General features: G+C 35.9%; 1 long non-coding RNA gene across 1 annotated transcript in view; it reads left to right on the forward strand.

Annotated features, from left to right (window-relative positions):
- The window catches only part of LOC137635240 (uncharacterized), a 45,416-nt gene that overhangs the window by 13,910 nt on the left and 5,048 nt on the right, over positions 1-26,458 (forward strand). The window contains exons 3-4 of the long non-coding RNA XR_011042624.1: positions 6,149-6,323; positions 10,864-10,906. This is a non-coding gene — a long non-coding RNA (uncharacterized lncRNA). The remainder of the gene's footprint in view (positions 1-6,148; positions 6,324-10,863; positions 10,907-26,458) is intronic.

Genomic DNA, 26,458 nt, shown 5'->3' on the forward strand with positions numbered 1-26,458 from the left:
GGCGTATTGGCCATTTTTTTGCTTTTTTTGGTATGATTGGCAATTTTTTTTAAAGATTTTTTGGATGATTGGCTGTCCTTTGATCAATTTTTTGGACAATTTTCCAATTGTTTTACATTCTTGGATAATTGGCTATTTTTTGACAGTTTTCTTGCACAAATTTACCATTTTTTTACATTTCTTGGATGATTGGATTTTTTGACATATGTTGAAAAGTATTTAGGTTCAGCTTTGTGATTGCTAAGTTTACTGTAACGTTTTTAGATCCTGGTCTATTTGAAGGAGTATCTTCTGGTTCCAACTCTGAAGATTCTATATTTGGGAGTAAAAGTTTGGTTCCAACTCTGAAGATTCTATATTTGGGATTAAAAGTTTGGTTCCAACTCTGAAGATTCTATATTTGGGAGTAAAAGTTTGGTTCCAACTCTGAAGATTCTATATTTGCGATTAAAAGTTTGGTTCCAACTCTGAAGATTCCATATTTGGGATTAAAAGTTTGTTTCTTTTCCTGTTTTTCTGTTGGATAAGAAAAACTTAGGATGAGAATTTTCTAATTTCATCTTGATCTACCTAGAAACGGTGTAGTTGATTTAGACGCACTTGCAATTCCTCGGAATAAGAACCAACTGCAACTTAGATGATGGGACTGTCGCAGGCAGGCAGTCGACTCGGTAGTTTCCTCGGAAGTAGAAATCCTAGACCTTTCCCTCCTTGCAGATGCTTCACTTGAAGGATAGAGAGCAACTCTAGATCTTTTCGATCCTTCAGGGAAGTAGTTGTCACAGGACTACTTCATAACAATTACCGAGAGCTATCAGCAGTGTTCGAGGCTCTTCGGGAGCAGGAGCCACTGGTGGAAGGGAACCCCTTGGCTATATTTTCAGACAATACGTGTGCTTTTTGCTACATTCGGAACCAAAGGTGGACAAGGGAAAATTTGTAGCCGTTAATTAAGGTGGAAAAGTCAGATTCCTACCAACAAATGGTTCTATGACTTGTCCAAGCTGTATGTCTATAAATTTGGAAATTTTTCGGTTGATCGACTGTAAACGCATTTGCGAAATCACTAAAAGGAATGGAGTTTTTTGTTCTCTAGTTCCAGATCCCTTTGTATGGAAGTTAGGTACCTTGTTAAAGACTGGTCAAATATGGAATGATACGTATTTGTACCATTCGCCATAATTTGACGAACGATAAAGTTCGGAATTTCTACAATCGGCAAGATGACTGGTTGCCCAGTTTTGGCCACGAAGGAAATGTTTTCATAGATTTGGGACCTCTTATTGTTGTTATAGTGTCCGAGAAAGTTGCGACACAAAACCGCTCTTCTCAGACAACCAATTTCAAAGGCTACTCATCTGAACCCAACTGTGTTGCCTCTAACCTCGAGGAGATTAAACACCGTATTCTCAGAGACAAAGGGTTTTTGTGCCCCTCAGAAATGTCTATCAATAGACAAGTCTTTAAATTTGCATTATGCAAGTTGGTTTACTAAAGAAATGCATTTTTTTGTTGATAAAGTAGGAAGTATTCTTTAAATAATCTACTCTGCAGATTATTGAGAAGTTATTTCTAGTATTATAGACGAGAAAATGTTTAATTTGGTTTTGGATTAATGACCTGATTATATAAAATTGTTTTAAGATGGCACTATTGAGGCTGTACCAACAACATTTCTGTGCTTGGTGATTAAGAGATTAAAATAATTGTCTTTATGCTTGGGACAGTAAGGCACAGAAATATTTGTTGATATTTCTATTTTTTCCCTTATTTTGAGGCTTAATTTGTTTGCAAATAAGGTAAAGTAGTTGCTCGAGTGGGTACCAATACTTGGTGATACTACGAGTCACTTTATGATATCCAAGTCTTCGACTTTTAAAGTTAGCTTTGACGGTCTTGGAATTGTACCCGGAGTAAATCCTCTTGTATCCCAGGTATATCCTCAGGGTAGGCATTCCAGAAGAGTTTCCAACCAGAATCCAGATCTTATGAGAGAACTGTTTGGTTGTCCTTCCTTGCAAATCTGTGCAGGAGGAATAATTTCTCTCATCATGTTTGGGATGGCCTTCATCCCAATCCTGGATTGTGAGCTGTAGTCTACCTGATCCCTCCAGGCTCCAATTCTCCTTTGTCCAAGGAACCAGCCCTATTTAAGAATTATCTAGCAATACAGCATTGGTACATATGTTGAAACAATTATGTTATTTATCTGGGATTTTGCAACAGGTTACACCAAGACCTCCAAAGATTGAGAGGGTTAAAACAAATTGTAGATGTCTCAGCCCTCAAAATGTTTACAGTTCTCACAAAGTTTGCTTTTGAAATTCCCTCTTCTGGGGGTGATAAAGAGAAAAGATTGGGTGTTTTCAGTACTCATAGATGCAGATTTTCACATTTCAATTCCTCGCAATTTGTGGAAATATCTTCGTTTTTATCAATGAGCCAAAGATTTGCCAATTTAAGTGCAATTTTTCATTCTTGGGTAGACCTTTGTGTTCACCAGGATGATGGCCTCTCTTTCAAAGTGGTTGAAGAATCATTGCCCGAGACTTCTTGTATACCTAGATGACTGGCTAATTTTTGACCGAGGAGATAGATGATTGGCCCTTTTTTACATATTTTTTGGCGTACTGGCCATTTTTTTTTTTTTTTTTTTTTTTTTTTTTTTTTTTTTTTTTTTTTTTTTTTTGGTATGATTGGCAATTTTTTTGAAAGATTTCTTGGATGATTGGCCGTCTTTTGATCAAATTTTTGGACAATTTTCCAGTTGTTTTACATTCTTGGATAATTTTCCAGTTGTTTTACATTCTTGGATAATTGGCTATTTTGTGACAGATTTCTTGGACAAATTTACCATTTTTTTTTACATTTCGATGATTGGATTTTTTGACATATGTTGAAAAGTATTTGAGTTCAGCTTTGTGATTGCGAAGTTTACTGTAACGTTTATGGATCCTGGTCTATTTGAAGGAGTATCTTCTGGTTCCCACTCTGAAGATTCTATATTTGGGATTAAAAGTTTGTTTCTTTTCCTGTTTTTCTGTTGTATAAGTGGATTTGGTCTTTTAGTTTCTCTGTGAAAAAAATCAGAAGGTTGAAGTTTGTCAATTCAGATGGAACTGACAACTTCTAGAAACCACAATTTCCTTAGAGAAACTTGTTTTGATGAGAATTTTCTAATTTCATCTCGATCTACCTAGAAACGGTGTAGTTGATTTAGACGCAATTCCTCTGAATAAGAACCAACTGCAAGTTAGTTAATGGGACGATCGCAGGCAGGCAGTCAACTCGGTAGTTTCCTCGGAAGTAGAGGACTAGACTTCGTATCCATTACCGAGAGCTGCTAGCAGTGTTCGAGGCTCTTCAGGAACAGGAGCCACTGGTGGAAGGGAGGCCCATGGCTATGTTTTCAGACAATACGTGTGCATTTTGCTACATTCGGAACCAAAGGGGGACAAGGGAAAATTTGTAGCAGTTAGTTAAGGTGGAAAAGTCAGATTCCTACCAACAAATGGTTCTATTACTTGTCCAACTGTATGTCTATAAATTTGGAAATTTTTGGGACGACCGACGGTAGACGCATTTGCAAAATCACTTGAAGGAATGGAGTTTTTTGTGCTCTACTTCCAGATCCCTTTGTATGAAAGTTAGGTACCCTGTTGAAAGATTGGTCAAATATGGAACGATACGTATTTGGACCATTCGCCATAATTTGATTATTGATAAAGTTCGGAATTTCTACAATTGGCAAGATGACTGGTTGCCCAGTTTTGGCCACGAAGGAAATTTTTTCATAGATTTGGGACATCTTATTGTTGTTATAGTATCCAAGAAAGTTGCGACACAAAACCGCTCTTCTCAGACAACCAATTTCAAAGGCTACTCATCTGAACCCAACTGTGTTGCCTCTAACCTCGAGGAGATTAAACACCGTATTCTCAGAGACAGCACGTTTCCTATTATCTTCTTTTCTTCTTCGTACGGCTGTTGCAATTCCACTATTTTTCTTCTTTCGTCGCTGAGGTCTGGACACTCGAGAATGAAGTGGGCGAGGTCTTCATTTACTGCCCCACATAGTTTGCATTCTACCCTACCTCCTGCTTCATGTCTTTTCCTATCGTTTAATTTCAAACAGTTGGCCCTAGCTCTATACATAATAATAGAATTAGGTTTGTTATCATAAAACATTTCTTCTCCTATTTACCCTTTTTCTTGTTCGTATATTTCTAAACTATTTTTCTCTTTTATCTCATCCCTCCACTTTTTACCATCTACTTCTCTAATTTTGGCCTTAAGCTCTTCTCTTCCCATTCTCCTAAAGGTTCTATCGTTCATTTCCATATCTTTAATCCATTTCTTAGTCTTTCATCCACCTGTTATTTTCATTTTCTTTCATTTCTTCCAGAATTGTCTTCAGCAAATCATTTCTCCCCTCTTCTATCCCTTTCACAAACCTTAGCCTTCCTCCTGCTATCCTAGTTTTCATTTCGGACATTCCTATCTCTCCCCGTAGTGTTGCTACTGCTGCATATGATGGTGCTCCCAAAATTTTTCTTCCTACTCCGTTTTCAATCTGCTGTAATCGTTTTATTTCACTTTCTGTTATGTTCACTACTGCCGTGCCATACAATATTCCGGGTAAGGCTACATTTTTCCAATATGTTTTTCCTATCAGTATTTTGTGGCAGCTTTTTGCAATAATTGAGTAGGTTAGGTTAGCTAGCTTTTCTGCCTTTTCCATTATTTTCTTCGTTTGTTTTTTAAACATATTTCTTTTCCCTTCTATCCTATTCTTAAGTATTTTATGCTATCTGTTACTTTAATACCCTTTATTTCTTCAGGTTTTTCTTTCATATTATATATGATTATATGACTTATTTTTGTTTATTTCTAGCCCACATTCTCTACATATTTCTACTAGTATTTTTATGTTTGCTTCTGCATCTACTATATTTTTTGCTACAATTAGACCGTCATCTGCAAAGAACAATGCCCTAATCTTTATTATCTCGTTTTCAAAGCCTTTTCCTTTTTTTCTAATTCATTTATTATTTTATATGTAATTAGTTTAAATAGAGTAGTTAACCCTATACATCCCTGTTTCATCCCACTCGTTACTTCAAATTCTTTATCTAATTCATATCCTATGTTTATTTTGGTTTTTTCTCCTTCGTAGATTTCTTCAAATGTATCTATTACATTTGGGTGTATTCTATATTCTTTCATAATTTCCATGATTTTTTCCCTCTTTATTGAGTCATATGCTTTCTTGGAATCTATTAAAATTACTATTAAACTTTCCTTCCTTTTGTAGCTTTCTTCTACGCAGGATTGTAAAATAAATATTTTATCTTCTCTTCCTCCTTTTGTGAACCCGGCTTGCGTTTCTTTCATCTCCATATTTCTCTTAAGGTGTTCTTCTATTTCATCTTTCATGAGGGCCATAAATATTTTGTATGAGGCATTTGTAAGGGCAATTGGTCTTAGATCTTTAACTGTGGGTTTCTTTACCTTTTTTATCATTTTCGTTTTAGACTTTTTCCACTTTTCGGGCTTGTTCTTCTCCTCCGTTTCATTTTGAAGGTACTTTGTAATGATTTCCAAACATTTGCTGTCATTAGCTATAGTTTTATATAATTCTGGTTTCAGTTCATCTGGACCTGCTGCCTTTTTATTTTTCATTTTTCTTAAAATTTCCTTAACTTTCTCCTCTGTTAACTTGGGAATATTCATTGGTGTTATCTTTAGTTTGTTCCATCTGAGGGAAGAGGGAAACGATAATTTTCTTCAATACATAGAAAACTATTGATCCAGTTTGAATAACTGGAGTTTGAGTCTTAGTATGCAGTAGCTAGCTGCTCATTTTGAATATTGGCCATAATTTAAACATGCTTTTCTTTAAAGCAATGAAGAACATGTTTCAAATTATTCTTTGTTAATATCCCAAATATTTAACAATTTAAATATGAGTTTTGTGTTATACTGTACTGTAGGTTCTAATTTGAATGGTTATAATTATAGGAATTATACTTTAAGTTACTAAGACAAAAATAAATTTTTTTTAGTTTTCAAAGGATGTTTTATGGTCTTAATTTTCTGAGATAGATTTTCAAAGTTCAATGTTGAATCATTTTTTTTTTCATTGCAGGGAACTACAAAGAAATGTCACATCTCCTCTAACCTCCCCCCCCAGGCGCCCCCCTGGGGAGTACCCCCCGGTAGAAGGTGTCACAGTGTTCGCCTTAGCGGGGGACGCGAACTCGGGACCTCTGAAACAGAAGCCCGCGATGCTACCAACCTAGCTATCATAACCTTGCTAGCAGGTAAATATCCAAAATAAGGCATTGACTCCTACACAAGGTGTACTCTCATTGTAGTGGTGTTGGGGCTCTGTGGACCAGCGTCAAACGTACTCGCCTATTTTCTAATTTATTCCACTAACTTCTCATTTGCATGCTATCACGTACGTTCACATTTTGCCGTCAATATTAGATAACTTTAAACTGTCCTCAGTAGTAGTTTTACACCACATCTATAGCAACTACTTTTTACACAAATTATTATAAAATAACTACTTAACAACCTAACACAACAAAACTTATTGATATATGCTATTGTCAATCCAGTGAACAAGATGCTAAATTCCTTACGTTACTTACAGACATAGAGTATTCTGATTCATTACATCAAAACATGAATATATCATGTATTAAAACACCTTGATACTGTATTGTATTTCACTCAGTGGAAGCATTTTTTCATGGTATTGGTTTTCAGTTAGGGTTTAATTGATTGATTTCTCGGCCTTTATTCTTCAGATTTTTCAAAATAGGTTTCATGTGTGTGCTGTGCGATTGCATTGGTTAGATGTGTTACATCGCTATAGCTTTGTTGCAAGCTGGTTTCTGTTATGTAAGCTTGCCAAAATTTTTATTTTGTCAGTCTTTGCAAGTCCTTAATATCCCTGAGTTAGGAGTGATAAGCCATATTCAACTTTTTATGCTTTGTGAAGTTGCTGTCCATTTCTGAAACTGATTTTGAGTCATTGAAAGGAATAGTTTTGTTTTTTTCAATATGCTGAAAAAAAAACTAATATATTGATTGCTGAAAATGATTCATCAGTCCTTCAATATTGATTCTCACCTCTATTGGTTTTATCATTGTATGGTAATTAGTTGCTGTTCAACTTTGTTTTGGGGTGATGGCTTCTTTTGATCAACTGGTTTGACCAAAGAAACATGTCAAGAGAGAATATCTATGGTGTCTTTTATGACACCTTTCAACATACATCCTATTTTATATTTATTATCCTTTTTGTGATGTAAAGGTTTGTCCATCTTGTGTTGCCCTCTCATGTGGGTCTCTTATGAACCTTTCAAAATCCATTGTTTGTAATATTTCAGTTGATATCCTCTCCATGTAACCAGCCGATGTATTATGTTTGGTCATAAAGAGTCTCGCATAATGTACTTACTCCACTTTTTCAACTCCAATCTAGCAACATTTTCTCAAATACAATTACAACAGAACTTTATAACTATACACATACTCGGACAATAAAATACTGTACAGTATGACTGTACTCTTGCAGTATTCTTATGTGCCTTATCATTATTATTATTATTATTATTATTATTATTATTATTATTATTATTATTATTATTATTAGCTAAACTACAACCCTAGTTGGAAAAGAAGGATGCTGCAAGTCCAAGGGCTCCAACAAGAAAAAATAGCCCAGTGAGGATAGGAAATAAGGAAATAATCTTCTTTGTGATCCGCTTTAGACCAGTTTACTAAAAACCTATCTTGATATAGTATTTCCTTTTGTACACCACCCTCCTTATTACTAGCCACACTATTATTATTTCATGTTAATTCTATATCCTATATAGCATACACTTCCACTCCCATCACTCTTCACATACAAGTACAGTAACTCCTTGAATACTATCCCAGCCTCACTTCAGTCACTTCTTCATTTTGTCGTCAGAAATTTATGCCCTAGTGATATATACGTATCATTCATTACATCTATCACATAAGAATAATTCTTCTGTCCTAATAATATACATTATCATACTTATCATTCACTTCGGATCCTATTTATTCCTGTTATCCTTATCTATACTCATTCTTTTCCTTTCAAAGTTTTAGGTATGAATTCACAGTTGATTATCATTTTGAGGCGTTCTTTTAAACTTCATTGTTAAAAAGGTGGAATTGCATATACTGTAACCTTTAAAAAACCTTGCTCTCCTAATTACATATCTGTTTGAACTTCCTTACATGTCCATGCTTATTGTGCACAATCTTATACCGTCCAAATGCATAATTTGGAGTAAATATTTGCACATAGACCTCTTGATCCATCCATATATATACTCAAAATACACCAGTCCATGTCAAACTAAAAGTGTCTCTTCATATCTTTTGAATAATTTGATATATATTTTCACTCGGGATTACGAACACCATTCCAAATGCAATATTTCAACTCGTACAGTTCACGACACTACTGCTGTATTCTTCCACATCCTCTAATAATGATAAATATGCTTTTCTCTATACAGTACTGTGCATGCCATTCCGGCTGAATTAGGTGCGCACATTCTGTATCAAGGTTCAGTAACCTTTTTTATCCCATATCTCTAGAAATATCAGTCCTTTTTAAAGACAATTAAGCATTTGAATTTCACTCAGAGAGGCACTATATCTTTCTTATGCCTTATTTATACTGTCTACTTCATACTCTCGTAAACTCAGAAGGGGGAAATTATACTTTGCGTCTTTTATATCCCTTGTGTTTGGCGTTGACATTCCTTCCTTGTAAGCTAAGTCTCCATGTCCAGTTGCATTTTCTTCGTATATCTCATTTCATCAATTGTTCTACCACATGTAGGGTAGAAGAGACTCTTTAGCCATGGTAAGCAGGTCTTCTAGGAGAAGGACACTCTTAAATGAAACCATTGTTTTCTAGTCTTGTATAGTGCCATAGCCTCTGTACCATGGTCTTCCACTGCCTTGGGCTAGAGTTCTCTTGTGTGAGGGTACACTATTCTATCTTGTTTCTCCTCCTCATGGGTTTTATTTAAAGTTTTTATAGTTTATGTATGAAAGATTTATTTTAATTTTGTTACTGTTCTTAAAATATTTTAATTGTTCATTACTTTTCTTTTAGTTTTATTTCCTTATTTCCTTTCCTCACTTGGCCATTTTCCTGTTGGAGTCCTTGCGCTTATAGCATCCTGCTTTTCCAACTTTGGTTGTAGCTTAGCAATTAATAATAATAATAATAATAGTAGTAGTAGTAGTAGTAATAATAATAATAATAATAATGTACTACAGTACACTAGCCAAAGGAGATCATTGCAGGTATATCAGTTAACTCAAAATATTACACACTTAATTTGTACCCCTACAGTTAAATTCCACTTTCCTTTCCATACATACTAACACAATTCCTTTTGGTTTTGACTCTCCCTACATATCACCATTTCCTCTCTGTACATCCTTATTTATAGCCATGTCTCATTCACATGACTTGTATCCATATTTGGATTACAAAACTTCTTAACAACTTTATTATAATTTCAACACACGGTCACTTATTTTCATTGTTGGTAATATCGTAACAGGATTTTCTTTTCCGTAATGCACACTTGCATAGGAATGTTCAAAAACAAGAACGTTTGTGTGTGCAGTAAATCAGGCATTTTATGGAATAAGCACAAAATGGAAGTACATGAAGCCCTCTGGTTACGATGGTTTTGGCTCAATTTTGGGATGCAACTTGAATCCCATAAAAGAATTTTATTTCTTTTTTATTTTACAATTTCCTTTTATTGTTTTATATGTATGTCCTCCATATGTTTTTTAGTCAATGTTTCTGTTATGAAGTGTTTTATTATGTCCTAGATTATGACTTTACTGCATTAGTATAGGAGAGTGACTTTACTGCTTTTATACAGTACAGTGCTCTATTTTGATCCATTCAGACTTGCACCACAAGACCTCTCACAGGAAGTTGTATGAAAAATCACCTTTTGATCCCAAGCACCTTATAATCCATGTAGAAATAACTAGAAGTTCTTGATACATATATAGACCAGCACAACGTAAGTGGATTGAATTATTCATTGTAAGGATGTGGTGTTGCGAGTCACGAGCTGGTTACCTAATGAAGTATCAACTCGGAAATAACTCGCTCTTGGGATAACGCACCTTGTTCTTATGTAGGGGAAACACTGTAGACAGAAGGTCCTCAACTTAAAACGTTCGACTTATAAACATTCAGAGATACAAATGCAAATTCAGCTTGAAATCATAAAAATCTTAGATATTGTATCAAAAGTTTATAATGAAATAAAGTCGTCATCATCATCATCTCCTCTTATGTCTATTGACACAGAGAGATTCGGTTAGATTTTGTCAGTGGCCTCTGTCTTGAGCTTTTAGATCAATACTTCTCATTTATCATCTATTTCATGCTTCTTAGACCAAATGATGTAGTAAAACCATATATGATTTAACGCAATAAGCAAGAAAACATTTGCAATATGAAAAGGGAGTATTTATTGACTTTTGCACCTAAAATCATAGGCAAGTGACTTAGGTGAAGCCTACCCTAGGCAACAATGTAACAAAATTCAACTTAAAACAGCTTCTTGGAACCTATTAAGTTTGTAAGTTGACGTCTTTCCGACTACTGTATTACAATCTTGTAAGACCAAAATAAAACTCGGGAAAAATATTACTCTGGCATACAAAGCTTACAGTTGTTTATGGTACTTCTCTCCATTAAAATTTTTTCATATGAGATCCCTTTTAACTCTTTTGTATTTTCTTTTATCTCCTTCCCAGGTTCTTCAGTGTCTGAGCAGCCTTACCATGAAAGCATTAGCTGGTGAGTACAGTATAATAATTTTGTTTTATTAACCCTTTTACCCCCAATGGACGTGCTGGTACGTTTCACAAACCCATCCCTTTACCCCCATGGACGTACTGGTACGTCCTTGCAAAAAACTGCTATTTACATTTTTTTTTTTTTTTGCATATTTTTGATGAATTTATGAGAATCTTCAACGCCTGGGGTTAAGTGTTGGAATGTTCCAAAAAGCCTGGGCGGTTAATTTTTTTACCTGTTGAAACATTTAGGCTTAATTCAGGTTTTGTATGGTCCAGTTTCCAATTTTTAAATTTGTCTTAGTATATATAAACCTGGGGATTCTTTGCACCCCCGCATACAAAAGGAATGAGGCAGTTGTTGGCTGATGAATAATAGTTCCTAGTTAATAAAAGCCAGTGACCCCATCCGTTAGCTATTGGTTTTCAAGTAAGGTCATCCATCAGGCTTCAATACTTTAAGCAGAAAGGATGAGAGATATTTTTATTAGATATGTTGTCTCCTATCCCCACTCAATTGACATTAACCTGTTGGTAAATGAACATAGACAAATGTTATTGGATACCATTTTATTGAAATGTACAATACATTCATCTTAGCACCAAGTCTGCTTGAGTTTAGATGTACTTAAGCTTACTTATTGTGAACACTGTGTATGTTTTTGTGCTCTTGATAGTCTCTTGGCTTCTTTTGTAAGGGGTTTTAAGGGTATATTTCCAGGGTATCAAAGTCTCGTACTAAGGAAACTGATACATTATTTAAATTTGGACACATAATGATAATAATAATAATTATAATAATAATAATGTTGCAATGTAGTTGAGCGATTTGCATAGAGACTGTAGTTGCCTATGACTGTTTTACACAAGGGTCTAGTTTCTGAAGTTTGTCTGTGACTTTGTCTTCTGAGAGTCTCGGCTTAACTGGGAGGTTGAGTACAAGGTGCAATCTTGCGGAAGCAACAGTTATGCATGCAAAAGTTTTTTTTTTTTTTTTTCCAGTGGACAATGACTCCAATATTCATAGTGGTTTTAATTAGCACGCTAAATGATACTTTGAAGGTTTTCAAAGCGTGATTATCCCCGTGATTTATTAAATTGGTTTATTATAATTGGGTTTTTAGCCTTTAAATTCATTTTGCATCTGTGGATATTATGGTACTGGTTGATAAAACTCTTGGGTTGAATAACCTCCTGTTAATATTACTATTATTATTATCATTATTATTATTATTATTATTACTTGCTAGGCTACAACCCTATTTGCTTATTTGCCAATTATTCCTCACAAGTTAATTTGTTCGTTTAAAGAACGTGTTCTGTTCATGGTATCGTCGACATGACTGTTTCATTGTTGTGCAAGTGTCCACGTACATGTGCGTACTTATACTTACACACCTGTTCTGTCACATCCCTGTTATCAATGCTTATTTGTATTTCTTCCACATTATATTACGTCATCATATAATCGATTTAGTTACGCATTTTTGCATCCATTAGTTATTGCAAAAGTTTTGTTACATAATCTGTGTGTGTTGGGGAATACCTTTACGTGGTGAAAGCTGTACTAGGTTGGTTTGCTATAAACCATAGAGGCAAGTCTCCCGCCATTACCAGTTCGCACTGGCCAGTCAGGTGATGAATTGGCTAAACTACAGACATGAATAATGACATGTCTGAGGTCTTTGTCATGCAGTGGACTTAAACGGCTGCATATATATATATATATATATATATATATATATATATATATATGTGTGTGTGTGTGTGTTTATGTGCGTATATACAGTATGTATGTACGGTTTAATAAGTTTTCCAAAATATGTTGAGAGTAAATATGGCGAATAATGAGTTTTTTTTCACCAATTTGCTAAAATATATGGAGATATATGTATTTTTTTTTAAGTATTTTGGTATTTTACATTGTTTTATTATTCTTTGTACAGCGATGTACTGTATTACCCTTTTTTAATTGATTTGGTAATAATTAATGTTAGTGTAATATGGTAGCAGTCACTGTAGGCCCCATGTCACTAGTTCTAAACTGGAAGGGTAGTCTCAGAAGTGTACCTCATGCGGGGAACTGTAGGCACTAGTTTAATATCTCGCCTACTCTATTCTTCGGATTTGCCTGCCCCTCCGTCACCCCCCCCCCCCCTTGCTTAGTTATGCTTCTTTATTGAATGGTCTCCTCGGCTAAAACGTTCAGCCTCACAAACCCTGTAGTAGGATTTTGTCTGTAACCTGATTCTTAAGATTTGTAGTTGTTACTTGCACACACCTTTCAGTTCTTCCATCTTGCTCTCCAGCTTCTTCTAACACTGACTTCATATTGGAGCTTTGGAGTAATCAGTTTTGCTATGTGAATTATTACATCCTTTTGATTAAGGATTGTATTATGTAAGGTACAGTTCAGACACTTTTCAACTTCTGCCATTGTGGAAATCGTTTGATTTTCTGTCACTAATAAATATTACAATGATTGAAATTTCTATTTCAGTTGTGCAAAGCAATGGAAAATATAAGTTCAATCTTCGATTTTATAGAAAATGATGGAGTTTTTGTAGTTTGCATAATTATGATCTCTGTACCCTGAAGATCATCAGTATTCTTTGGCCATCCAAGAGTGGCTTTGAACACTTAGTTTATTCTTGTTTTATTTAGTTTAGAAGCGACATCTCCTTTCAGCTTAGGATTTCAAATCGTATGTTTCCTTCAGTTTCAGTGTTGTTATAATCAGTGTTTGGTGAAGGTGACCACATTTAGATTCACTGAGGGTTTTCAAATTATCAATGAGGACTGTCATCTTTGGCATTGAGCAGTTCTTTGTGGTGTCTGTCTGTGTGAAATACAGACACCTGTACAGATTATCATTAGTGCGTGGTAGGTTATGTTATATTCTGTGTGGGTTAAGGTCTTTGAAAAGCGTTGGGTATATGGAACTCTGCTGTAGGTGTGCCATTTGAGTTTAGTAAGTGTGGCGCTTTGACGAACTTTGGAACTTTGTTCAAAATAGGACGGGTTCATAACGCGTATGCAAGAGTCATCTCTGATTGGATTTAAATGTAGTTGTTTTGAATTGATGATACTTTATCAGTTCTGGTTTTTATGATTTGGGTTTTCAATACCTTCCTGGGGTTAGCTAACATGTAATTTATATTAAAAGATTCTTATAGGCCTACATATACGTTATACATAATTGATGAATTTATTAATTTATGTATCCATAAGTCTTGTCATTGTCCCTGTGTCACGACATTGCTGTGTACGTGTGTTTACATCTCTCTCTCTCTCTCTCTCTCTCTCTCTCTCTCTCTCTCTCTCTCTCTCTCTCTCTTTCTCTCTCTCTCTCTCTCATAAGTTTTCTTTTGTGTACTTTATGGTAATCGTATGTGCACCTTTGTGTCTATTGCCTTTAATTCTGATGTTGCCTGAAATATCAGTCGTGTTTATCATTGTACGTATTTCCCGATGGTAGGCAAACAATAGTTATTGGACTTGGAATGGAAATGGGCCAATCCTGACCCTGGACTCTGGACAACTTTTTGTTTCCAGGATGTCCTGGCCATTTGCATTATACTTGACAGTTTTTTTTTTTCTTTTTTAGTCTCCTTTTTTGTTTGCTAAAACCCTAGTTGGAAAAGCAGGATGCTATTAGCCGGAGGCCCCAACAGGGAAAATAGCCCAGTTAGGAAAGGAAACAGAAAAATGAAATATTTCAAGAACTGTAATAACATTAAAATAAACATTCCCTATATAAACTATAAGAACTTTAACAAATCAAGAGGAAGAGAAATAGGATAGAATAGTGTGCTCGAGTGTACCCTCATGCAAGAGAACTCTAACCCAAGAGATAGTGGAATATTTCATGAAAGCATTCATCATCATCCAACACAATTGCCAAATGTCTACTGTAGGCTCTAGAGCTTTCAAATGTGCAGCCCCAAGACTGTACATTACTAGGATTTTCTCAATATCATAAATGTAATATCTAAGAATTGATCTCTGGAAGCTGGCTCATTTGTAATCGAAGCGATTTTTAGTTGATATTATCATGAGTAACTTCACTTTCTTACTGGTTGATTATCAAGATTTGATTAATGTTAAAAGGATGGAAGTGTTTTGAATGATTCCTTGCTTGAGGGTGCACTCGGGCACACTATTCTATCTAATTTCTCTTCCTCATGTTTTGGTAAAGTTTTTATAGTTTACATAGGAAATATTTATTTTAATATTCTTAAAATATTTATTTTTTCCTTGTTACCTTTCTTTACTGGGCTATTTTCCCTGTTGGAGCCCCTGGGTTTATAGCAGTCTGCTTTTCCATCTAGGGTTGTAGCTTAGCAATTAACAATTATAATAGTAATAATAATAATAATCATCATCATCATCATCATCATCATAATATCATGCATCAACGGCAGTTTTATTCTCGTTACTTTTGGAGTTTTTTTTTTGGCAGCTGAACTGATCAACTATCAGACGGACATCGGATTTCTAATTTCTATATATTTTTGAGGTCCTTCCTGATGTTAAGGATAAGGACATCGTTATTAAAGGCCAGCAGAAAATGGCCTCTGAAATATTGTTCTAGATTTTTTTGTAATAATGATTTAACTCAAAGTTGGACTTTATTTTGGAGATTCTTGTTATATGACAAGTTACTTCACTTACTTTAAAGGTTATTTCCTGGTCCTATAAGTACTATCACATGTGTAAACCCTGTGTTCTACAGGACCAACAAGATTTGCTTGTCATATACATTCTTGGGTATTTAGAGTATCACAGCGTATTCCACATTATCAAATTTACACTATCGAAGCACTTAAAGAACAAGAAAGTCTCCAGTTTCCTCTTGAAAATATTAATATCTTCAGTCTTTCGGATGTCTAGTGAGAGCTTGTTGTATAGTCTTGGGACCGTATATTTGAAAGCTCTTGAACCTACATTAGATCTATGGTAATTGTGTTGGATTTAGGATTTATTTTCTTTCTTGGAATAGGAATGGGCAATCCTGGCCTTGTCTGGACTCTGGACACTTTTTGCATTCAAGATGTCCTGGCCATTTGCATTACACTTGGCAGTTTTTTCCCTATTTTAGTAATTTTCCTTTCTTGTCCTTTCTAGGAGGACACACTCAAATCAAACGTGTTCTCTAGTCTTGGCTAGTGCCATAGCCTCTGTACCATGGTCTTCCACTGTCTTGGGTTAGAGGGTTATTGCTTGAGGGTACGCTCGGGCACACTATTCTATCTAATTTCTCTCTCTTTTGGTTTGTTATAATTTTTGTAACATATAGGAAATATTTATTTTGATGTTGCTGTTCTTGGAATATTTTGTTTTTCCTTTTTTCTTTTCCTCACTGAGCTATTTTCCTTGTTGGAGCCCCTGGGCTTATAGAGTTCTGCTTTTCCGACAAGGGTTCTAGTGTAGCAATTAATAATAATAATAATACGACGACGACGAGTGATAATAATAGTAATGAAAAAGTTACGACAACGTCAAACATTCTTATATTTATTTCCATCACCAATACACAACAACATTTCAAACTTCGGTGTGTTCATAATCATGATCCTGGTAAAGAAAAAAAGTAAAACAGTATAGAGCAAGCTGTACATAAATCTTGTAAACAAGTAGATTTTAAGAATATTTAGCCTTGTTATAATTCTCCATTTCATTATTAAACTGAGGTTCCCTTCCTCCTGCTCAGTATCGGATAGTAATGAAAATAATCATCATCTCCTCTTACTCTTATTGACGCAAAGGGCCTCGGTTAGATTTCGCCAGTCGTCTCTATCTTGTGCTTTTAAATCAATAATTCTCCATTCATCATCATCTACTTCGTTTTATAGTCCTCAGCCATGTAGGCCTGGGTCTTTCAACTCTTCTAGTTCCTTGTGGAGCCCAGTTGAAAGTTTGGTGTACTAATCTCTTTTGGGGAGTGCAAAAATTAATAGTAGAGAAAATGATAAGAAATTAACCATAATATTAATATTAGAAACAGCTATACCATAAAAGACACCATAATTAATGTTAACTATAATAAGTGTATGAATGTTGTGATGATTGTGACCTTAAATTCTTTCATAATTTTTTTTCTAATATGTAACTTTCTCTCAAGTAGCCATAATTTATGCAATGGGGAGTTCCATAGTTATGGGAGACGAGCCTCATATCTTTTATTCAATGGATTAATTCGTTTAAAGGGATTCACTGGTTGATTTATTTGATTTATTATCAATTAAGGTAAACTTGTCAGGTTGTATACCATTGACCATTCTCTCTCTCTCTCTCTCTCTCTCTCTCTCTCTCTCTCTCTCTCTCTCATATTTTGTGTTGTAAAGGCTATCTGTCCAAGAGGAACAATATTTGTTTAACTTTTTTTAATACGTGGTGTTAGTACAAATTAATTTGTTGTTCATTTCTTGTTTTTGCTGTTGTTGAAGATTGCCTGGCCCTTGTGGCCAGACACGGGCTCTTGCATTCTTGCAGCCCGTAGGTGTTTTGGTAGGATTTTGGGGATAGGTAGTTGTGATGAGGGGTATTCTGCAACTTTTATTTTAGGATTTTGGGTTAGGTTTTGTGTTTGGATGGGAACAGGCCATGGTTTCAGGCCTGTTTAGAGAGGAAAAAGGTGACATCGGGAAGGGGATGTCCTTCCCAAGAGCCCACTGGCTCCAGTCTTTAGCTAGCGAAAAAGATTTATAATAGTAAGTCCCATGAGTGGGAGAGCTCGGGAAGGAGTTGAAAAATTTTAGTTGGAGATATTGGTATAGGTGAGTAAAAAAACTTCGTAGTGGTTTAAGCTTAAGTTATTAGGTAGAGAAATAGTGTGTGATTTCAGCTGAGTGAGAGAGAGCTGAAAGGAGGGAGTTGTTAGCTGCTTGAGTAGTAGAGAAAGGATGGAATTAACATTCCTGTACCTGTAAAATCTAGAACAAAAATGAAAATAAAGTTACTCGTAATTGTAGTTATTGAGACGTCTATAGATTAATGGTTAAGAGGTACAACTGGTGCTGTTACTACGTTATCTCGGTGGAGGGTAGCTGCGGAGAAAGGCTGAGAAGGCATTAACATTGGCAATTATGTCTGACAATTGCCGTTGCAGTTGCAGGATTGTTGGGGTTGAGATCCTGTCAAAGTAGGCTTGTTTCCTGACAGTGCAATCAGTAGTGCTGTAGAGGTTCTTCTGTTTCTTGATCACAGTATTTGCACGGTCTTATTGGTCTATGCTGTGTTGCTGGGTCTTCACCATTGTCCATGAGGATTTGCCAGCTGCATAGATATCCCAGTCGCAGTCTGCAAGTGATTACTGCAACCTGGCAGGGAGTTTGTCTTGCTGTTAGGTGTGGTAATAGGTTTGTAGCTTCAATATACCACTTTGCGGATCTTGATCCATCTAGGAAGGCTCACCTTATTTCGCTTGTCTTTTAGACGTTGCAGTACACAGCCATTTGATTCTTGATGGTTTTAAGTGAAGGTTGTAGAGTGATGCACATTAAGGCTGATTTGGCTAGGTAGTCGGCCTCATCATTGCTTTGATGGGCTAAGGTTAGGAATTAAATTGCTGTGATGAGGTAAACATTCTCTGTTAGTTCTTTGTTGCAGAGAGCCAGGATGGCTCCTCTGGAATCTATGGATTGTTGTTTCCTTCTTGTAGGTTGGCAGAGTGTTCTAGAGCTTTTGCAATAGCCACTAGCCCAGTTTGTAGTGTGGAGGCATGGTTAGAAAGTCTCCAGTTTTCCCTGTATCCTGTCTTTCTAATGTTTATCTCAAATCCTTTCCTTTGTAGGTCTCCTTCACATGCTAAAATAATTTCTTGAAGTTCCTCTGTGCTTGCTGTCTCCCTTCTCTTGGCATTATTGTTCACAAGTAGTTGAATTCATTGTTCTGGTTCCTATTTAGCAGTTTCAATTATCAGCTCTGTCTTTCTAATTTTTATCTCAAATCCTCTCCTTTCTAGGTCCCTTCACATGCTAAAATATTTTCTCGAAGTTCCTCTGTGTTTGTTGTCTCCCTTCTCTTGGCATTGTTGTTTCCAAGTAATTGAATTCATTGTTATTGTTCTGATTTAGCCGTTTCAATTATTAGGTCTGTCTTTCTAATGTTTATCTCAAATCATTTCCTTTCTAGGTCTCCTTCACATGCTAAAATCTTTTCTTGAAGTTCCTCTGTGTTTGCTGTCTCCCTTCTCTTGGCATTTTTGTTCCCAAGTAGTTGAATTCATTGTTGTGGTTCTGATTTAGCAGTTTCAATTATTAGCTCTGTCATTTTAATGTTTATCTCAATTCCTCTCCTTTCTAGGTCCCCTTCACATGCTAAAATCTTTACTTGAAATTCCTCTGTGTTTGCGGTCTCCCTTCTCTTGGCATTATTGTTCCCAAGTAGTTGAATTCATTGTTCTGGTTCTGATTTAGCAGTTTCAATTATTAGCTCTGTCTTTTTAATGTTTATCTCAAATCCTCTCCTTTCTAGGTCTTTTTCACATGCTAAAAATCTTTTCTTGAAGTTCCTCTGTGTTTGCTGTCTCCCTTCTCTTGGCATTATTGTTTCCAAGTAATTGAATTCATTGTTATTGTTCTGATTTAGCCGTTTCAATTATTAGGTCTGTCTTTCTAATGTTTATCTCAAATCATTTCCTTTCTAGGTCTCCTTCACATGCTAAAATCTTTTCTTGAAGTTCCTCTGTGTTTGCTGTCTCCCTTCTCTTGGCATTTTTGTTCCCAAGTAGTTGAATTCATTGTTGTGGTTCTGATTTAGCAGTTTCAATTATTAGCTCTGTCATTTTAATGTTTATCTCAAATCCTTTCCTTTCTAGGTCTCCTTCACATGCTAAAATCTTTACTTGAAATTCCTCTGTTTGCTGTCTCCCTTCTCTTGGCATTATTGTTCCCAAGTAGTTGAATTCATTGTTCTGGTTCTGATTTAGCAGTTTCAATTATTAGCTCTGTCTTTTTAATGTTTATCTCAAATCCTTTCCTTTCTAGGTCTCCTTCACATGCTAAAAATCTTTTCTTGAAGTTCCTCTGTCTTGGCTGTCTCCGTTCTCTTGGCATTATTGTTCACAAGTAGTTGAATTCATTGTTCTGGTTCTGATTTAGCAGTTTCAATTATTAGCTGTGTCTTTTTAATGTTTATCTCAAATCCTTTCCTTTCTAGGTCTCCTTCACATGCTAAAATCTTTTCTTGAAGTTCCTCTGTGTTTGCTGTCTCCCTTCTCTTGGCATTATTGTTCCCAAGTAGTTGAATTCATTGTTCTGGTTCTGATTTAGCAGTTTCAATTATTAGCTCTGTCTTTTTAATGTTTATCTCAAATCCTCTCCTTTCTAGGTCCCCTTCACATGCTAAAATATTTTCTTGAAGTTCCTCCGTGTTTACTGTCTCCCTTCTCTTTGCATTATTGTTCCCAAGTAGTTGAAATCATTGTTCTGGTTCTGATTTAGCAGTTTCAATTATTAGCTCTGTCTTTCTAATGTTTATCTCAAATCCTCTCCTTTTTAGGCTTCCTTCACATGCTAAAATCTTTTCTTGAAGTTCCTCTGTCTTGGCTGTCTCCGTTCTCTTGGCATTATTGTTCACAAGTAGTTGAATTCATTGTTCTGGTTCTGATTTAGCAGTTTCAATTATTAGGTCTGTCTTTTTAATGTTTATCTCAAATCCTTTCCTTTCTAGGTCTCCTTCACATGCTAAAATCTTTTCTTGAAGTTCCTCTGTGTTTGCTGTCTCCCTTCTCTTGGCATTATTGTTCCCAAGTAGTTGAATTCATTGTTCTGGTTCTGATTTATCAGTTTCAGTTATTAGCTTGGTCTTTCTAGTTTTGATCTCAAATCCTCTCCTTTCTAAGTCCCCTTCACATGCTAAAATCTTTTCTTGAAGTTCCTTTGTGTTTGCTGTCTCCCTTCTCTTGGCATTATTGTTCCCAAGAAGTTGAATTCGTTGTTTTGGTTCTGATATATTGGTATTGTTGGTTCAAGAGTTTGCAAATATGCCACTCAAAGACTGTACAATTAATTCCCACTAGAATCCGAAGGACTGAAGATATTAAAGGCTTCCGAGATGAAATAGAAGAATTTCTTGTTCTCTTAAGTTCTTCGATAATGTTGATTTGACAATAAATACGCAATGTGCTTTGTTGAATACCTAAGAATGTATACGATAAATGAATGTGAATGTCCTGTAGAGAGTTGGGTTTCCCTCTTGTATAGGATTAGAAAAGCAGCCCATAAAGTATAAGTAAGGTAAGGTGTTTAAAGGTTTTAAAGGCCGCTCATGAATGGCAGAGGCAAGGGGCAGTGACATTGCCCTATTAAACAGCAGTGTCTAGGGACTTACCATATATACATATGATCAGCACCCAAGCCCCCTCTCCCCTAGGCTAGGACCAAGGAGAGCCAGGCAATGGCTGCTGATGGACCTATAGGCTCCCCACAACCCCCCTCCCCTCATTAGCTCACAAGGATGGTGATGTTGCAGAGACCAAAGAAACTAATGAGTTTGAACGGGACTCGAACCCCAGTCTGGCATTCACCAGTCAGGTACATAACCATATCAGCGCCGAGAGAGAGAGAGAGAGAGAGAGAGAGAGAGAGAGAGAGAAGGTAACACATAAGTGAACTTTCAGCCAACGATGAGCTAAAACTGATATTTTCAAATGACTCGATAGGTTGTTAGCATTGAATTACTCGGTATTTTGTATCTAAATTATCACCTCCATCACGACTTCATTCTGAATGTTCTTTTGGAAGAGCTTTACATCAGACAAGCCAGATAAAAGTTACGTTGTATGAGGTTCCATTAAGTAAAACCAAACTGGAAATGATATTAGCCGAAGGCACATTAGGTACACTCCACACACCAGTTTAGGCTTACCTGTATAGCAAAAGGTCATCTCCCTACCTTGTACTTCCTTCAAATCCCCCTCTGCACATTCATGGCTTCCATATTCAATCACATACCTTCATATTCTATGTTTCCTTTCCTTACATGACTCCTTTTCTCATTATATCCCTTGACTAGTAACAGATAATCATGATGGAACTATATATATTCATATAAGCTGTATATTGTACTCCTCCTAATGTCTGGATTCTCTCTACCTCGGGATCAGAGACCTAAGGGGGAATCAACTCAAAGATAATAGCTCTTGGTCGGCCGGGGAATCGAAGCTGGGCCCAAGAAACTGAGGTTTTATTGACTCGACAACTCAGCTAGGTCAATGGAACATCAGTTTCTTGGGCCCAGATTCGATTCCCCGGCCTACCAGAAGGTAGTATCTTTGGAGTTGATTTTCCCCTTGGGTCTGATCCTGAGGTGTAGAGAGAATCCAGGTATTAAGAGGAATACAATTATTATATATATATATATATATATATATATATTCTCTTTCCATATCAGTGTTCAATTCTTCCCACATGTATTTCCTAATTAGGGGATTTGTATCTCATTTTTTTTTTGAAAGAGAGAGAGAGAGAGAGAGAGAGAGAGAGAGAGAGAGAGAGAGAGAGCGTGCTATTATGAATATCTGGACATTATTTAAAAACCTATTTTTTTACTTGTTTATATCATAGGACGAAAAATTACCAAGGTTTGAAGATCAATTTTATATATACTTTAAAATTCCTTTTTTTTTCAGTCAGCTTTTTAATTTGTAACTGAAGTTCAGTTGCAGAGATCGAGGTGTTTGTAGAGGCAATCTATTATTATCCCTTTTCTATTCATTTGTTATATACATACATATATATATATATATATATATGTATGTATGTATGTATGTATGTATGTATGTATGTATGTATGTATGTATGTATGTATGTATATATATATATATATATATATATGTATGTATGTATGTATGTATGTATGTATGTATGTATGTATGTATGTATTATATATATATATATGAAAATGTATTCGTGTATCAATAAATTACTTGCTAACTCTACGATATGTTGAAAACTCGATACAAAAATATTTGATCCTGTCATGTTAACAAAATGAAAAATTGTTTATTATAATACTCTTCGTAATCATAATAATGAATTTTGAAGAAAGAGACATCATAAACACAATAAAAACAGACGTGAATTAAATCTAAATGATAAAATAATAAACCGCAAACCATTTTATTATACGTTGAGCAAGAGTGAGTGAGATGTCTTCCCACTAGAGCGCCTAGTACGGCCAGCTGTCCCCTGAACTTACCCCATCCTGCCTCCCTTTCCCGGACTCCCCTGCTGGGCCCCACTCCCTCCATCCCCTCTCTCCCTATCGACACACAACCTTCTCACCTCACTGGGTGTTCACCCGCGTGACTCACCCGTCTCACCCGCATGAATCACCCGCCTCACTCACCCGTCTCACCCGTTCCATTCTCGTGAGCTGTCACCAGCCAGCCCCTCTCCCCGGTATACCCACCCACCCTCTCTTCGCTCGCCACCAGCAAACCTGTTGCTTCTCTTTGAATTTTGTTTCTTTTTTTTCTTATTCTCTTACTCTGGCGCTGGCGTTTAATGTTAATAGATATTGCTAAAGAGGTTTTGCTTTTCTGTTTATTATTCTTTGATTTCCTTTTAGATTTTCTCTAGCTAAAGCTGTTTTCAGTCTCCTAATCCTGAAATATTTCGTCCACTTTTACTCACTTGTTTTATTATTAATTTCCTTTATGACCGTCTTCAGCTAAGGTCTAAAGGAAGGCTACACAGTGGCTACGCAATTGTAAGGGAAATAATCTAACAGATCAAATACATAGAAATATTAGCTACTTTAAATGAATTCGGAAAATCATACTTACGGTAAAACTTACCAAAGTCATGTGACAGTGACATTCAAATCTTGGGGGAAACTATAGCAAGGATTTTCAATTCAGAAGCCCTACAATAATGTATTGTATTCGCTGTAATATTTCTATGTATAATTTCCCAATACTTCCATAATTACCATGGTCTTCCACTGTCTTGGATTAGAGTTCTCTGCTTGAGGGTACACTCGAGCACACCATCTATCTTGTTTCTGTTTCTCTTGTTTTGTTATAGTTTTCATAGTGTATATAAGAAATATTTATTTGAATGTTGTTACTCAATCTTTAAACATTCTATTTTTCCTTGTTTCCTTTCCTCACTGGGTTTGTAATAGATTTTGTCAAAATTACTATGGCTTGATCACTTCTCTGTTATCTGGCATTGTATGGTATTCTGTATTCCCCTATTTAGTCTCTCTCTCTCTCTCTCTCTCTCTCTTCCCACGATTTCTTAGACATTTCTCCCCAAGCAACTCTCTCTCCTCTCTCTCTCTCTCTCTCTCTCTCTCTCTCCATGATTTCTTAGAAATTTCTCCCCAAGATATTCTCTCTCTCTCTCTCTCTCCTCTCCTCTCTCTCTCCTCTCCTCGATTTCTTTAGAAATTTCTCCAAGTAATTCTCTCTCTCTCTCTCTCTCTCTCTCTCTCTCTCTCTCTCTCTCTCTTAGAAATTTCTCCCCAAGCAATTCCCCTCTCTCTCTCTCTCTCCTTGATTTCTTAGAAATTTCTCCCCAAGCAATTCTCTCTCTCTCTCTCTCTCTCTCTCTCTCTCTCCTCGATTTCTCAAAAATTTCTCCCCAAACAATTCCTCCCCCCCCCCTCTCTCTCTCTCTCTCTCTCTCTCTCTCTCTCTCTCGCCCTCTCTCTCTCTCTCTCTCTCTTTCTCTCTCTCTTGATTTCTTAGAAATTTTCTCCCCCAAACAATTCTCTCTCTCTCTCTCTCTCTCTCTCTCTCTCTCTCTCTCTCTCTCCCCACGATTTCTTAGAAATTTCTCCCCAAGCAATTCTCTCTCTCTCTCTCTCTCTCTCTCTCTCTCCACGATTTCTTAGAAATTTCTCCCCAAGCAACTCTCTCTCTCTCTGGTGGATATACGAGGTGCCTCACACTGAGGGACCTGGGGGAACCCAAACAAGAAATAAGGCAATAAGGTAAGGTAAGGCTCTCCACGATTTCTTAGAAATTTCTCCCCAAGCAATTCTCTCTCTCTCTCTCTCTCTCTCTCTCTCTCTCCTCGATTTCTTAGAAATTTCTCCAAGTAATTCTCTCTCTCTCTCTCTCTCTCTCCTCTCTCCTCTCTCTCTCTCTCTTAGAAATTTCTCCAAGTAATTCTCTCTCTCTCTCTCTCTCTCTCTCTCTCTCTCTCTCTCTCTTGTAAATGCAACGTGTTTGTTATCAGTGAGATTATGACAGCTTATTCATTTGTTCAATACAAAACTTAACTTGAATCTTTAAAGGATTCCTGTTTTGGGTCGGTTTAAGATTTAATTTTCTGCTTTTTCATTTATTTTGAAGGATATTCTAATACTCTTTAATAAGTATATTACATATTTCTTTATCGGTTTATTTTATGTTCATATTAAAAAGGTTATGTCATGTTTTAGGAAGTTCAGTATAGGAATAAGTGGAATATACTGAAAAAATGGTATAATCTTAATCCAGAAATTATTCCCAATTTATATTAGAAATTATTATAAATATATTTTGGAAATAAGTCCAGGGTTTAAATTCGGTTAGAAATTAAGGAATTGGGTGGTAAACAGCTTAGAGACCTCTTTAGATCGTTTGGAATAACGTCAACAGGTCCCAGCCAATGGGAGGACAGCAGGAGAAACTTCTGTCTGGTGGTTGCCTTTCATTGGCTGAGATTTTTTTTTGGTCATCCAGTGTACTTAAAAGCCTGGACAGGGAGAGGTGTGAGCTCCTGTTTTAGATTGTCTTATTTGTGATATCTTGTGTTTAAATCATGTAAGTAAATATTGGTTATAATCATTTGTGTGGAAAGCAGGAAATCTCCCACAGGTGGGAATGTTTCTTAGCATTGCAAGGCTGTGAAATTGCGCTGGTGATAGTTAAACTAGGTTAGTGATATTGATCATATATTGCAATTGTTGCAAGGTTGTGATTAAATAGAGTATCATTGAATAGTGATGTAAATAATGATGTTTTAAATTTATAATTTGATATCGAGATGTTGCAAAGTGCAAATCCTTTTTTGTTGAACAGGTTTACATAGATATCATTTATAGTTTATATATAATTGATATATTTAGCGTTGTTACTGAAGTTCATATATTTCATATTTTTAATTAGTTATTTATAGTATATTCATATTTTTTATTAGTTATTTATAGTTTATTCCATATTTCTGTTTCCCTTCCGCACAGGGCTGTTTTCCCTATTGGAGCACCTAGGTTTGTAGCACCCTGCTTTTCCAATTAGGGTTGTAGCTTGGCGGGAAATGTATTTGATTATTGATTCATATAGGCCTATGTGATTTATCTATCATTTACGATGAGTGTTAGCACTGTAGTGTTGATCAGTATTTATCCAGTTCAATTATATTTTGTATCAGGGACACTTTTTTTTTTTTTTTTTTTTTTTTTTTTTTTTTTTTTTTTTTATGCCGCTGAGTACCTATAGAGTACCTATATTTTTTGATGTGTTGTAATAGGTAAGAAAGCTTGCTTACTTACTTTTCTTACTTACTTACTTCCTTCCTTCCTTCCTTCCTTCCTTCCTTCTCATCATCGGGAA

Source organism: Palaemon carinicauda, unplaced genomic scaffold (genome assembly GCF_036898095.1).
Source record: "Palaemon carinicauda isolate YSFRI2023 unplaced genomic scaffold, ASM3689809v2 scaffold1056, whole genome shotgun sequence".
In the NCBI taxonomy this organism is placed as follows: Eukaryota; Metazoa; Arthropoda; class Malacostraca; order Decapoda; family Palaemonidae; genus Palaemon; species Palaemon carinicauda.